The sequence below is a fragment of the Notothenia coriiceps genome, unplaced genomic scaffold, assembly GCF_000735185.1.
Source record: "Notothenia coriiceps isolate Sejong01 unplaced genomic scaffold, NC01 NC01_scaffold00017853, whole genome shotgun sequence".
NCBI classification, from domain to species: Eukaryota; Metazoa; Chordata; class Actinopteri; order Perciformes; family Nototheniidae; genus Notothenia; species Notothenia coriiceps.
The window spans coordinates 139,553-155,936 of record NW_011350554.1 but is presented as its reverse complement, the minus strand read 5'-3'; the positions used below and the strand labels follow the sequence as shown (position 1 = coordinate 155,936).

General features: G+C 46.2%; 1 long non-coding RNA gene across 2 annotated transcripts in view; it reads right to left on the bottom strand.

Annotated features, from left to right (window-relative positions):
* The window catches only part of LOC104950601 (uncharacterized), a 42,448-nt gene that overhangs the window by 2,187 nt on the left and 23,877 nt on the right, over window positions 1-16,384 (bottom strand). For both annotated transcript variants that reach the window (XR_798938.1, XR_798937.1), the window contains exon 3: window positions 11,882-13,450. This is a non-coding gene — a long non-coding RNA (uncharacterized lncRNA). The remainder of the gene's footprint in view (window positions 1-11,881; window positions 13,451-16,384) is intronic.

Below are 16,384 nucleotides of genomic sequence, written 5' to 3'. Positions count from 1 at the left end.
TGAGGGTCAGAAGTATTTTCGATGGCACTGATCTCTATGGGGGGATGAAGATGTTTACATGCCGATATGGTTATTATTATTATCACAGATGTCATCGAGTTTCACTGGGGAAACTGCCTTTTTTATTGTTATTTAGCTGACTCTTAAAAATATGATACAAAATGACAATTGCATACTTCCATTCAGCTCACTATATTGTAAATGTCAAGGTTTCTTTTCCTCTCTGCCCCCACTCCCGTGCTCCCTCGTTTTTTTTCTCCGCAGCAGATGTTAGCGACTAGCATGAATTAGCACGGACACTAACCCCAGCCAGCTTTTAATTAATTTCACACAGACAGTAGTGCAGTGACCCCGTGAAAAAAGGATGAGGCACACCCCGACTAATCAGCCTGAACCTCATGACATCACTCCTGGACCTGCCAAGCCAGCCAAAAGCAGGGAGCCTAGGTAGTTTACCGTGGATACAAAGCGCCAATTTATCACTATAAGCAAATGCTAACCTAGGAGTGTTGCCCCCGGCAGAATTAATTGGCCCTCTCCCTGTCTGTGAAGTGTCTGGCCTTGTTTAAAAAGACAGGCTGCCCCAGAGACCCCCGCTCTCAGCACACTGCACTGAGGAGCTGCGCCGCCATTGGCTGATTGATAGCCATGGAAACCCCCTGCTCTGCATAACCAGGAAGTGCTTGCTCAGACCTGAGGCGAACGGAAGCTAGAAGTTCACTTTAAAAATGTCATTAAAATGAGCAGCTGACGCCACACACGCACGCACACACACACACACACACACACACACACACACACACACACACACACACACACACACACACACACACACACACACACACACACACACACACACACACACACCTGCTTGGTCATAAAACAGGACGGTCGCAGTGCATGACGCAGAGAGAAGCAGCAGAGATGCTGAGTCTCAGAAGGCCATCTAATTATCTTTCAGCTACGAGTTAAAAGGGGAGACTGGGGAGACTCCAGCGTCACCATGGAGAGAGCAGAGGAAGCAGCTAACACAGAGTTAGCTAGCTACATCGTGGTGTTGTTGCACCGGGTGAAAGAGCAGCTAACAAGAGCTTTGTTTGTTGCTAAATCTCCCTTTTATATGTCAAGCTGCTAATTGCATTTAACCTCAGCACTGATGTAGCTAGCTGGAGGAAGAGAGAGACCAGAGCACCAAACCTGATAAAGCAACATCAGCATGCCAGACGCTTGTATAAAAAAAAAACGCAAATCAAAGAGAAGCGAGACTGCAGGAAGAAAAAAGGTCAAATTCAGAGAAGCTGACGGGCTTCACTGCCAGGCCATCGGGAAAACTCCCCAAATAAGCCCCAGTGTTAAGCCTGCTAATCCCGGGTATTATTGCAACATCTGTGAGGTCTAGAGAGGCTCTGCCAGTGATTAGCAAGACAGATGTAAACAATATCCTGGCTGTAAAGGAGAACAGAGGAGAGAGCTTGGTTGATCTGAGTAACACTTTGCTGGAAGGATAAGAAAAGTAGAGATAGATAGAGATGAAATGTGGAGAATATAAAGCAGGTAAAGTGAGAGAGAGAGAGAGAGAGTGAGTCTAGAGGGTCAAATTAAGAAGAGGAAGTGGAGGATTGGTGAAAAAGAGAAGGAAGATATTTTGGAGGAATGGGTGTGAGATGTAAAGAAAGGAGCTCTGTTAGCTTGAGGACGTCAGGTTGGAATAAGTCGAGGGGTTGATAGAATACAGTAGATGGGGGAGGAGGAGGGAGACAGAAGGTGACAGCATGAGGGGAGAAGGAGCAGCAGATTGGGAGACGGTGGACCCGGGGCCGGGGGTGCCCCGACCGGCTGACGAGACACCAGGGAGATGGGCCTAATTTATGCAGAGTTAGGCTGAGGAGTGGAGGGTGTCTGGGACCCCCTCAATAGCCCTGAGAACCAAGGGGAGCAGCTATGGGTGCTAGCTGTGTGAGCGCATTGGGGGAGGGGAGGGGGGATGGGGGAGTCTATCTTTTTTTTTTAGAGAGACAACAAGGGGGTTGGGGATGCTGCTGCTCTCTCTGCTCAATTCAGGCAAGGCTGTCCGTCTGCGTCCCATTAAGGTTCGGGACAGGGCATGGGGAACGAGGCGGTGAAGGGGAGAGGGAGGACGGGAGGAGGAGAAGAGAGGGAGAGGCCATGCTTAACTCCCTCTCTACCAGAGATGCTCCCCCCCCCCCGCTCCAGTCTTCTTCTCCAGTCTGGCCACCTATTAGATCCACAGAGCTGTCCGTCTGCTTCTCTGCATACTAATTCCCCATTACCACAGCCTGCCTGAACGTGAGCGAGGAGCAGAGTCGGACGACATCAGACGAGGACTATGTGACGGGTTTGTTGTGTGAGAGGCTGTGAGAGTACTTCAGCATCAAGGAAGGACACGGGAGTGGGCTGGTGTTTGCCTAATATCGGCCTTTGGTGACATTAGACATCATCTTTTCTATACCTTATTGCCAAGATTTCGATTTTGATTATTTAGTTCATTATTGTTATTATATTTGTTTATACATCACTAGGGATTGCTTATTAAAACCAAGTCCATCCTGCATTACGGTAACACCAGTCATTCTTATGCTGGTGGGTTGGGACCCCCTGAGCTGTCCATGTATTTGCTCTAAGAATCTCTTTTCAGGTGAACTGTTTCAATGTATGTAAGAACACTGTCTATGAAACGAACAAAATACAGGCCCTGCAGCTTTAATATCAAAATATCAATATTAATGTCCGTCGTTCAAATCTTGTATCAGATGTTCGACGAGACATATTGTATGCTTTGGGTGTGTGTGTGTGTGTGTGTGTGTGTGTGTGTGTGTGTGTGTGTGTGTGTGTGTGTGTGTGTGTGTCGTGTTGTTAGAGAGAGAGAGTAGTGTGTGTGTGTTGTTGTGTTGTTGTGTGTGTGTGTGTTGTGTGAGAGAGAGAGTGTGTGTGTGTGTGTGTGTTGTTGTGTGTGTGTGTCGTTGTTGTAGAGAGAGAGAGAGAGAGTGTGTGTGTGTGTGTGTGTGTGTGTGTGTGTGTGTGTGTGTGTGTGTGTGTGTGTGTGTGTGTGTGTGTGTGTGTGTGTGTGTGTGTGTGTGTGTGTGTGTCCACTGAGAGGTGGAAAGGACAGCCAGGCAGGGTGATGGTTGAGTGTGTTGATGCAGGCAGACAGTTTAATGACAGTCCTCACCCCTGAACATACAAGCCAATGAGCGCCTGGCACGCTCGCAGATGTACACACACCGTATGACACCTGCACATATATGTGTGATATATGGTGTGGCTTTCTCTGAAAAAGACACAGGCCAGTGAAAATGAAACAGAAAGAAATCTCTCTGTGTATGACCCTGGAAAAAATAACTAAGAGGGCTAGAAACAAGCGCGTCTTCTGACCCTCGCTTTATTGTGTTAATAATAAACAACGAGTTTTGAGTTGGTCCCTTTGCACATTCACACCTTTCACCCCGAATCTTATAAACAAGATTTATATAGATGACAATGCACAAAACAATGGCAAACCTGTCATAAGCAATGATAAATGAAACTCTGGTATGTTCTCAGAATCTACATGCTTGCTACCAGCACTGTTTTAGTAAGGAACAGTGCAGAGCAAAGCGCTTTTCAGCAGCTCGACAGAAGCCTCGCACTGTGCTTTCTTTGTAAGTTGTGCCTAGCCACGGCCTTGCATCTTATTCAGCAGGACCTGCTCAGGTCTGGACTTGAATTTGGAGCCCAAACAAAGACATAGAGCCACCTCATTAAAAAAACATGTCATTGGATCAGGCCCGGGCTGAATTGTGTGATTTTCCCTCCTACCATAAGTGGCCGTGACTGAGCGTCGGGCTGAATGAGAGGCCGTATAGAGGCCTACCAATGGAGCGCCATGCCACATCCCTATGGGAACCATCCCCTCACAGAGGGGGGCACATTTAAAGCTTTGTTGGTCTGTTAACACAGCTTTCTAAAACGCCTCTTTATGGACTCAGCTAAGCAAACTGCAGCCCCTGATTTTCTTGCGCCAGACGGAAAAAGTAAAAAAAAAGGGAAACAAGAAAGGAGACAGTGAAAGGAAACAGAATAAGAGGAGAAAAGAAGCTGTTTAAGCAAAATGAAAGAAAAAACGTGATACAAGCAAGCACCAGAAATCAAGCAAACAGATTAATGAATTAACAGCCACATTTAGAAATTATATTTTAATAGTTCAAATTGACCCTTAATGCCTCGCCAATACATGAAAATATACTCTGATGCAGAGGACTGTGAACACCTGCTCCCACTGCACTGAATCACCTGAGAAGTGAACTTTGCAGCAGCGGATGCAGCAGAACCAGGTCATTGACAAACTGCACCGTCTCACCGTGTCCTCTGATACTGTCAGAACAAGTTTACCCAGAGGACTACAGCATCCTGCTGCTGGAACAATAGGTTTGTGTGGGACTGTGTATGTGTGACAAACACAGTTCTGGCTGGGAAACCTGCGCTGGAGACTTAGTCAGTCTCACAGGGCACTCAGGATGACAGTGAAATGAATAACAATGAACTTGTTCAGAGTCAAGTTCAGAACATAAGAGATGAACCAGAGCTGAGGAGCACAGCCATACACAAAGAAACAATGTGTGTGTGTAGGTCCGTGTGTGTGTGTGCATAATTGTGTCATCGCGCTCAGGAAATATCTTAATATGTGCCGAGCACTGCTCCATAGAAGAACACCCACAAAGATGAAAATGCACACACACACACACACCTCCTCTTCTCACTCCCCTCCCCTTCCCATCTTGCCGTGCACATGCAGCAAGGACCCCATCCTCGCATTTCTATTGCCGTCTGCTGCGCGCCTGATGAAAAAGCAGAACGACAGAGGGGGTGCACATGTCTAAAGGCAAGAAAACGCACATTTGTAAATCACAGCCCCAATATAAACATTGGGTATAATAGGGGTTTCTCATGCGCATTGGCAGGGGTCCACCTCGTCGTGAGCTCCATCAGGCGTGTTACACGTTTCTCAGCCTGCTACAGGAGAACATGTGACTGAACAGCCTCCACCTCCATCCGGCAGAGATGATGATCCGCGGAGCTGAGAAAGTACCTAAATACATTTACATAAAGATTGTGCCACGTTGACAGAGGCAACTGCTGAGAATGCACCGTGCTCATCATTGTCCACAAAAATCAGAGTAATGATTGAAATGTGGAGCGGAGGGAGGGGAGGGGGGAGTAAAACGGGAAATGGTCACTTTATTCCGGGAAGAAACTGGGGAGCTGCTGGCAGCCCCTGTCCCCCTTTATGGTAATGACATCAGCATTGCAGGAACCAGAGATGTACGCAGAATAATACAGAGGATAGGAAATAGCACTATAAGAGCAAAATAAACACTAATAATTGTCACAGCCCATGAGAATAAGACTGGCTGGAGATTTGATCAAGATTAAGTTTGTGCCATTTATGATGAACAAGGTAATCACATTGCCTTAACTGAGATGCTAAAATAAACAAAATTGCGGACAAATGTGCCAACACTCACGAGACACAAAGACAAAGCTCTTCACCAGCGCTCTAAATATCTCATCACGATGTAATCACGCAGTTTAAAAAAAAGATGTGGTATAACTGAGGTACGTAGTGCCAACATATGCAAGGATATCTAGGGATATCTACAATTTATCTTGTAAAATGTAGTATAGGGAAACATTGAAGAGTTGAAGAATGTTTCTGGGTGAATTATTTAGCTTCCCTCTGGGAAAAATAAATCCTGCAAGGATGTTCTGTAGAGTAGCTTCAAAATACTGCAGATATGAGACCTGTTTCCGTAACACAGCAGAGATATTCCGGCTCCAGATTTTATTAGGAGATAAACTGACCAGATTGTACTGTAACAAATTTAGAGGATAGGATTCCAGTAACCTTTTAATCAAATGGATGGGACATAAAGGTGAGCATGGCCCCAGGTACTGAGCGGCTTTTGGAAGCGGCACTTTAATTTTGAAAATAAAAACAGGCAGGCAACAGTGGAGCGCGGTGAAGCCCTGTGATAAACCTCTTGCAGATATAGTCAGCTAGCCAAACCATCCTGTCAGATCAGTGCCTGAGGAGAGGCAGAGGGGGAAAGAGAGGCGGCGAGAAGGGGAAGAGAGCAAAACATGGGTGAAAAGGGTCAGCAGGGAGGAAGGCTAAACCCCAGAAGCAGGCAAAAGATTGTGTGTGCAGTGCATTTATATTTCAGCATGTGTGTGTGTGTGTGTGTCCGTGCGTGTGTGTATCAACCCCAGCTGGGCAGACATTTACTTGACATGCTGATAGGGATTTAAGCAGTGGGTGGGTGGTGTGTCGGACCAAGGTGAGTGAATGAGCAGAGAAGGGGAGCTGGTGGGGATCGGAGGATGATAGGGGGTCGGGGGTGGGGGGGCAGACCAGAGGGGCTCACAAAACTGCCGTTACTAAGCTTGATTTCAGCGCCAGTTGAGACGATTAGAAGACGGAGGCAGAAATGAGGAGGAAAACAGGGAGGGAGGTGGGTTTTCATAGGAGAACCCTCCAGGCTATGGAAGAGAAGGGGGACTGGTCTATTGAGGTGATGAGGGAAAGCGGGTCTTTCTTTCAGACAGTCTAATGAAGCATGAGTCCCCGATGAAGAATGGAGGCAGGCTACCGCAGGGTGGGTTAGCTTGCGTCTCCTCTCCCCTCCATCTCTCCCCTTTCTCCGTCCTCTCTTTGCCACATCCCCTCTTTCTTCATCCCCTTCCTCATGCACTGCATTCCCCGCTTCCTAAAGGGCTTCCACTGTTTATTTCAAAGAGGCGTAACGTGCCGCAAGCTCACGCACTAGCCTCTCAGATGATTTGATGAAATGGCAATGATACAGTGGCGGGCTGCATTTCACCAATAAAGAGGATTGCTATTGATGGGCAGCTTCATCAAGGAAATGCAACATACGGCAAGGCAATATATAATATAAGCAAATAGCCCGGGGTAAGATCCAGTAAAATATATTAGATCAGAAATCTATTTGAATTTGAAAATGTGATGAGTTCAAATGATTTCTTTATGGATCCAACAAAATCCTTTAAAACAGGTCCATTTAATGGCTGACATAGATATCTGATTGTGGTGTTCACATACGATGAACCCCGAGCAGACATGTTAAATTACAAGAGGCAGCAGACTGAGACAGACAGGGGGGCTGTCAAAGTGTCTGACTGGGTTTGACTGTGTTTGACTGGGGGTTGTTTGACCAGGGGGTTGACGGGGGGGCTGCAGGACTGATTTCTGGCTGGATTTGGCTCCGGGCCGGCTGGAGACTGGCCAGAGGCTGACAGAAGGGGGGTGGGTTCCCCTGCTTCTCAGCTCAAGTTGTCCCTGAAGCAAAGCAATAAGAAGCAGCTTATAAAATAAGCAAACACGGAGGCAGCTTACCGATAGTCAGCCAACCAGCCGGGGATGAACGGCAGATGAACCACACACACACATACACACACTACACACACACACACACACACACACACACTATGCGCAGCACTGATACCCCCCACACCCCTGACCTTGACCCCTGAGGTCCCTCCTAACCCGTTTCTGAATGGAAGTCAGTGCAGCTGGGGCGTCTAGCCATGAACTAACCGCATCCCCTCCGCCGCACAGCCCCCTCATCCCCTAATCATTTAGCCCGTTCCCACGCTAGATGACTGGGATGCTGTCCCTGCATGTGAATGGTGCAATTTCATATTTATATGGCTGCCATGGTCCTTTTCTGTCTGTTTCTAAGGGCAACAACAATCCCAGGATTTCCTGTGGTTTGTATGAATTACCTGCCAAACATTAATCCCAATGTTTTATTTTCAATTCGGGAGGCTTTTCTTTGACTCCGCACAACATTATTCCTCGCTGCTTTAAGCCTCAAATTGCATCTGCAGTCTCTCTCAATGGTTCACTCGTATAAACCATTCAGCCTGAGCACATACATACGCCGTATAATGTATGTGCGAGTGTGTGTGTGTGTGTGTGTGTGTGTGTGTGTGTGTGTGTGTGTGTGTGTGTGTGTGTGTGTGTGTGTGTGTGTGAGCTCATACACGTCATTGAGGGGGTTCAAACCCCTCCACCTTCACATTTTCATTACGGCCAAATCTCAGGCCTGTGCTACAGCAGCGTGGCCTTTTGCAGGCGAGCAGGCAGTTTAATCAAATATACAGCACTACTCCATTTTCATTTCCTTTTCATACAGCCTCCATTCCACTACGGCTTCATAATTCTCCCCTCAGAGCTGTCTAGGCCGCCTGAGTGTTTGCAGCCTGTTGAAATGACATAATCAGCGACTTGGATAAATGCATGACTGTTTTTCCCTGAGTCTATAATCAGACTTGGGGCTCAGTGTAGCAGCTTTGAGGAAACAGCAGCAACACTTGACTCAGGATTCACTTCGTAAAGAGGAAAGTTTCACATAGGGAATTTGGTTTAGTTTCAATGAATTGTATTTATTTTGATGTGCCAAGTAAGTCTTGAAAAATAAAACGATTGTCATTACAAACAGAGGCTCGAAAATATGCTGTGTTTCAAATAAATATTGGTCAGGCAATCTTTTTAACAAATTGACTCTTTTGGACAGAGTGTATGTCATAATACTTAATGTGTTATAAATAATGGGAAAATGTTAAGACTTAAATTCAATGCAAAATAAGTAGCATTGTTAATTATAGTGTATATTACAGATATTTAAATATACAGTATAAGCCTTTAAAAAAAGAAAAATATTAATTAAAAATACTATTATGATTATTTGGAAGCTTCTACATAAAATGTTAATCGAGGCATTACATCCATATAACAAAAGGTTACTGCGAAGATAACGTCCAATAAGGAAAATATGCAAATTAGAGAGTTTACCCTTTGTGCTATATTTAGAAAGATATAAACACAGCTATTCAAATGTCTTCTTTTCATTTAAGTGATCAAGTGCTTGGAGGAAGAAAGCGATCACTTATTTGTCTCAAAGAAAGAAAGACGTGGATCTGGCCAAGATGAATTGAGTGATGGCTGTAAATGCTTTCAGCAACTATTACTTCAGTGGGTGGAACACATTTAATCAATACCTAAGCAAATAAAAAGCAGCAGTGGGCAGTCTGAATGAGGAAAGCTGCAGCATTCCACAATCACACATCCAAATGAACAATCCACTTCCATGCTGCTCCACGGAGAGGACGTGATTACACGCTTAAAGGCCGGGTTTGGATCATTTGATAAAACGCTCCAATGGTTAAGGCCATTTCCAAATGTTTATTCTATGTTGGGAGATCGCATATTTCACTCTAACCGAATGATGTATATAATGTTACAATCATTTTATAATAACATTGTATCTCTAACAAAGGGTTGTTTCTGTTCTTTTAGTAATATTCATAATTTGGACAGAAAACTATGTGTTTAAATGGTTAAGTAACAAATGGTAAGCATAGGAGGCATGTGAAAGAATCCTATATGTGGTGTTTCTGACTTTGGATTCTAAATGGAAAAGAGTGGATACTGTCACTCTGACATTCACACACACACACTACTATATTCATGCAGTACGTCCACCTAAAGACTACTGTGCCATCCTGCCGGTTCTCTTTGTGTTGAATTATGCATAATTGCAGCCGCGTAGTAACACACATGTCTATAGCGGTTATTAGCATAAAAGCTTTCTGCAGGAGATGGTGTTGGGGTGCATGTCCTTTTCTTCCTGAGAGTAGGAGTGAATGGATACATTCATACACACATGATATGGATTAGCATGCAAGTGCGTGTGCTTCTGTGTTCATACGGTATGTGTGCATTAGTGGGGATGGAACAGTTAGGGTGGCCGACTAGCATACGCTCTAAAAAACATATGGTCCACATTTCAATTAAAATATGCAAATAAGATTATAAGGGCTCCACCTAGTTAATCCCCCATGAAGACAAACTACTCTTTATTCGTGGAAAGACTGTGTCCTCCCTACAGCAAGACAAAACTGTATCTATAGTGACCACATTCCACATTCCAAATAATGCATGTTAAACACACATGTTAAATTGTTAATTCTGCAGATTTTATTTATTTTTGTTCACCGTCTTTTTCTTGTTGATCTACGAAAATAACTCTTTCTTACTTATACTAACTACAGTAAGCGCGGGTACTCGACACTAACCTGCTCCCCACCTCAGCCTCATCAGTGTCACTACGGGCTGATTAGACAGAGAAGCTTGATTACAACTGCCTGAGTCTGATAGAGAAGAAGATAACAGGGGTGAACCAGCCTTTTGTGGTTTGCTAAATGACAGCAGCGGTTACCACACAACTTAAAAAGATAATTTATTTTCCAAATCCCCCCAAGGCTTTCAAGGACAAAACGCCTGCATGTAAATTGATGTACCATAGGCAAATATTTTAAAATATTATCTTTTTGTCATAGACTCTTCTCTCGAGACAGCGTGTGTGTGTTCATCACACTCCCTGTGAAGTTAGGCTACACTACAGACTAAAAACACAAGGCATACAGCAGGTTTTCAGAGTGGATGAGCCTACATCCAGGACACGGACAATTCGCTCCCTCAAATAATTAGCACTGACAGGTGAAAACGACCAGGAATGCCACGGGAGATCACAATGTAACGGACAATTTCACAAACTATAGACATCAGTAACACACAAACACACACACAAATACACACACACACAAAAACATAAACACACATGTCAAAGCACAACAGCAATAACAGAGGATTCATCAGCACAGCTAACACCACATTAAGACCATAAAGAACCAATACATCTCCTGCTCCACGTACACAGCCTGTATCCTGCTGCTTCTGCACTGATACCCCTGATCCCCCTGCGCTTTGACAAGGCGTAATAAAGCCTGTATGAAGCGCCGCATTGTGTGGGGAGAACACAATGTTGCATGCTGAGTGCTGTGAGAAGGGCGTACACCGGTGGGTCCCACGGCGCAGCAGCGCACCAGGGCCTATAGCGGGGAGTGCAGAGCATGCTAATGAGGTCATTATGTTATGCCTCTCCCTCGCCCCTGCTCTCCTTTACAGTGTGGGCTTCGCCTGTCACAGGAGGCAGGGTACCCTTGTAATGCAGCCAACCACAGATGTCACATGTGACACAATGAGAAGACACATGAGCGTCTCCGAATGAGTCGCAGAGAGAAAGACAGGGTGACGCTCCATTTTTCAGCTAGCATCAAAAGCACGGCATCAGTGATTTGCATAAGGTGAGCTTAGAGAACAGTAAAGAGGAGGGCAGCGACAGGCGACATTCATTTGCTAATTGTTCCTGCTGTGTATTCAATCAGCAGCCGCGCAGGATTGTGTATCCCTTTTTCCCTTTTTACGATAGCGCTATTATTTACAATCGAGTGGGAGGGGTTAAGTACCAAGCACATGCAAATGCAATTACATGATATTTGCATAGCCGTTAACAATTAGAGGGCAGATGGCAAACAGCGGGCATAAAAAAGCGACCGAGCGCCATCTTGGCTGAGGAGACAGCTGGCAAACAAGAATCGGCCATTTTGTAAGCACGGGGCGCTGCCAGGCTGATGCGTGGAGAGGCGCCAGTCTCTCTCTGTGTGCCAGGAGATTGGCAGGCTCCCTGGTACAGGCAACAACAACACACTCCTCCTACAGTCAGTGACAGTATGATCACAGCCAAGGGCTCCTGCTGAGAACTGACTGAGGAGATCAACTGCAACATTATGTGTCTGTGTTCACTTTAAAAACACACTCTGAGAAGAGATGGTATGCTATCATAATACTGTTACAAGGCGGAGGTTATTTATGATCTCCTTGATTAGTTCAATATGTAAAATCACATCTGTGGTGTTGTTAAACACACGACAAGCAATTCAATTAAGACATTGTACTCACCAAGAAGTATGACTCCCGTTCCAACCTCTTTTTTTTTTCCTTCTGGCAAAGCTGCTCATCTGTCCTGTAATGTCCTTCCAGCTCCACGGATATGTACAGTACAGTATGTTTTGCTGCTTGACCTCTCCAAACTTTTTTTCAGCCGGATGTTTCTGGCAGTGCATAACAAACTTAATTTTTACTCAAAGCTTTCACCTCTACGCTGCAGCCAAGTATTTTCATTCCTGAAGATTTTGCCAATTTTCTTTAGTCAGCACCAATTTTGCTAAAACGTCTGAGGGGCGAGTCTCTTAGTGTGGAGAAGGACTTTTGTAAACGTGAAGGGTAAAAAAGTCAGATGAAAAACCTGGTAGTAGGCGGGGGACACGGAGCAGTTACAACTACTGTCCTTTTCATCTCTCATTCAATTAGCAGCCATTCACTTGTGCTGCCTGCCATGGGATCCCTGCTGCTCAGCAGTAAGTGGACTTCAGGTGCTATTTCCACAGAGAGACAGAGAGAGAGAGGCAGAGAGACAGAGAGGTATGAAAGCCTGGGCCCACCTTCCTCTCTTCCACCTTATAGATCAATACTGCATTGCCATATCCTCTGATGGGAGCTGCTGTAGTGAGGGTAAGAAAATCTAAGGCGAAAAGACAGGTTATGTCTGATACAGGGGATGAGAGAAAAAGTTCAAATTGTTCTTTCATCCTGGCTCATGAGATCTTAGGAATATTGTGCGCTACGTGCTTGGAAGTTGGACTGAGCAGAAACGTCGTGTGTACCGTCCCCAATGGATCCTTATCAAACAGTTCAGGTGGAATGGGTAATAAGAGGGAGGTAGCTGGAAGAAAAGCGACCTTCAACGTCCTGTCTTATTCTTCTTCTGTTTTCTCTCCCTCCCTCGCTGTCTCAGTGTCTCTCTGACAAAGTTTTATCAAGTGGTGTTGGACGCAGCAAAAACCCCTCCGGCTGAACCACACACAAAGACTCTCTCTCTCTGCCTCTTCCCTCTGCCTTTTTCTCTCTATTTTACACACAAATGTGCACCTACTGACACGCACACTGCGTGTGGGGCGGTGAGGGCCCTGGCCCTGGCTGATGCTGGGACTGTTGGAGGAAGATAGAAAGAGAGATGGAGAGAGGAGCTGTGAGCGGTGGTGCTGGTTGGTCCCTGGGCTCCGGGGCCTGCAGGCGGTGCTGGGCAACCTCTGCTAGCCTCTCTCCTCTGTATTGATTTCTGCTGCTCCACGTTGCTCCGCTCCGCCGTGGAGGCTCCTAGCCGGCGGGGATGAGAGCTCGACTCACCCGCCTCACCTGCCTCTCTCCTGGCTTGCCTGGCCTAGCCTGCCCACTCTGCCGCAGTGTTGGCTGGCCCCTGCTGGCTCCACGGGACCCTTGTATGCAGTGCCGGGGCCACAGGAAGAGGGCAGCCAGAGAGCCCATGGCGATCCACAGCTGTGTTCACCTGCTCTGGGTTCAGCCGCTTCCAACCACCTCCTCGAACTGCTTCTATCCTTCTCTCCTTCCATCCTTCCACCCACTCTGCTTCTCTTGTTCCTCCTCCACTGCCTCCTCCTCCTCTTTCTTCTGTACACAAACAACCAGAGACAGAGGGAAAAAAACAAGTTAGTGTTAACTTTCAGCATTTTACACACTCTGAATGTCAATCCTGGTCTTTGATCAGCGAGAAGTCGGGGGTGAGGATTCTGGCATCCTCTCTCAGCCGGTAATGTGAACCCGCTAACCTCACAGAGCAGAAACTGCGGGGATTGGAGGCCTGAGAGTTAAGTGTGTCAGGCAGAGAGATGCTGCCTGCCAAAGGTACTCTCAGCTATTAGATTCTGATGTGCTGCAGATAGCAAAATATAGCAAGAGTGGGCCCATTATAAAAATCACCACTGCATCGATCAAATACATTAGAAATATTTACAGGAAAAGTTTCTCTTCAACAACCACCCTCATTTGCTCCTCCTTGGCCGCACAAGCCCACTGAGATGTACATTGATTTGCCCTTAGTGGTTATAAAAAACAAAAAGCCACATTTAAACTGACAGGCTTGTTTTAAAGACTCCCCTCTCTTTGCGCCATAGTGAGTGTGAAGGAATGGAAATGTTTTGGCCATGACCGGTGGTGCTCTAAGGAAACTTTGTCAAAGAAAACATCTCAGCTTTTGTATCATCTAGAATTATTCAAATGGGTTCAGCAACCCTCTTCTTATGATAATAGCAGTTGGGGGGACATTTCTTTGAGGAGTCATGGTCCCATTGTGTTCCTCAACAGGGAAAGAGCCGTGGCCAAATTCAACCCCCAACACCCCACATTGCTCCGCGCCGCACCAACCCCACAATCTCTGAAATATCCTGGCCACAGCCACCACAGAGCTGTGACAGCCCTTCTGTCCACCTCTCTCCACCTCCTCTGCAGGACTGAAAAACAGACTTAAACCCACGGGCCGACTGCCAGGGGAATAGAGAAGTAAAGTGCGGAGGTTTAGAGCGGGTGGGCCAGCAAGGCTTTGGGAGTTAGCACTGTCTGTTAAGGAAAAAGCACAGGGGGTGCAGGATTGGCATGGGGGGGTTACACTGCTTGGACAAGAGAACCAAGTTTGGGAGAGGGGGGGCAAGTTGAGTTAGGGGGACATGGATTGGGACCGGGGGTGCGGTGCATGTCTTAGACACAATAATACTATTCATTGGGCTCAGACATGGGTGTTAACTCCCCTCTGACAGAGCACAATGGGACTCGGCAGCATTCAGGCAGCCTTGGTGATATTGTTAGTTCAGGGCTGCATTCTCCCTGCCGCAGGATAGAGCGCCCGCATTGTACCCGTCCAGCAGGATGGATGGAGGGAGGTTTGAGAGGTGAAAGGCAAAGAAAGAGAGAACAGTACGTTTGTCTATTCGTCAGTGCTTGAGGAGTGAGGGGCAGAGGGAAATGAGGGCAGAGAGGGAGGGGAGGACGGAGTGGTGGCGTTAGGGGTCTTTAGCCCCATGGCACGAGAAAAAATAAAAAGGACAAAACTAGAAGTAAAAAGGGACTGCGCAATAAATATAACCCAAGCAGCCGAGTGCAGGGCTAAAGAGGCATTACAGGGGGTGGGGACACAGATGTAGCGAGGAAGGCATGGTGGCATTTTTATGGTAAAAAGCACAGCAGGTTTGTATGCTGCCTCGGAGCCTGGATGCATTATGTTCAAAGAGGGAGAGTGGAGAGGAGTGGAGAAAATGAGAACTGTGGAGGTGGCTGTTTGTGCCTCGGATGAGATGACATGCAAACACCACGAGACCTACTTTTCCAGAGGAGAGGAGAGGGCAGGAGATGCATGAAACTGAGAGAGTTTAATCAGCAGTCTAAGACATGAGGCAGACAAATATCAGCAATACACATATAGTGGCAACATTGGTATCTGAATGAATGTGCATCCATTGAGATCTGGGAGTTTAACATTATAACAAATTCTATATGTTTTTGTCTGCAATTTGGTTGTAACGACACGTTGACGTCACCCTGGTCTTTATAAATATGTGAGGGCCATTTCTAGACATTTTTCTGATGTTACAGGAAAAAAATGTGCGTGATTAATCACACAAATAATTGGGAATGAAAATGTGCATCAGTTGAAGCACAAATGTATACAGAAAATGAAAGTTTGATATGCGGGCTTATAGACATAACATCAAATGGCTTTGGAAGCTGCAGTCACTGAGCCTCTACCTCCCACTGAATACCTAGCAGATATATAGTAGCATATATAGTAGCAGTAAGGTATGGATATAAAGGGCAGAAATATATAAGGGTGAAGTATGCATGTATCTAATCACTCACTAGACATGACACACACACACTCTCCACACACACACACACACACACACACACACACACACACACACACACACACACACACACACACACACACACACACACACACACACACACACACGAGTATCACTGCTCCTTCTGCACTGCACAACCGGCTTTCATGAACAGTACTTTGTTTGTTTCCCCTCTGGTAAACTCTGACCAACCGTTGCCATAGCAACCGTACCTAGTGTTTTGCTGTTCATGTGTGTGTGTAAAAAGAGAAAAAAGATTGTGGGGTTGTGAGGAGGATTAGAGCAGGAATTCCTGATCCTAATACGACAGATTTACTTCTGTGTGCCTTTTTATGTGTGATGATTACGGGGTGTTTGAAATACAAATCAAGGGACCCCAATAACGTAGGCCTACATCTTAATGTCTGATACATTGGTGGTGAATCTGGCTTAGAGCAACATGCCAAACAAACCAAACATTAAAACGTGTTCCCCGTTTCCTAGTCATCGGCATTGACTCTCAGCACTGTGGGCTCAACCTGCCTGGCCAGAGGAGGAAGAAGTCAGTGGGGAGATGCTGGGTGTCAGGCAGCAGGGGCACGGCTCTCGTCAGGGAGCTAATGCCCTTCAGGGGTGGCTGAGGTAGGTAGGGTACGGCCCTTTGTCCCTGGTGGGGGGATTACACCGGTCAACCAGCACAGACAATGTT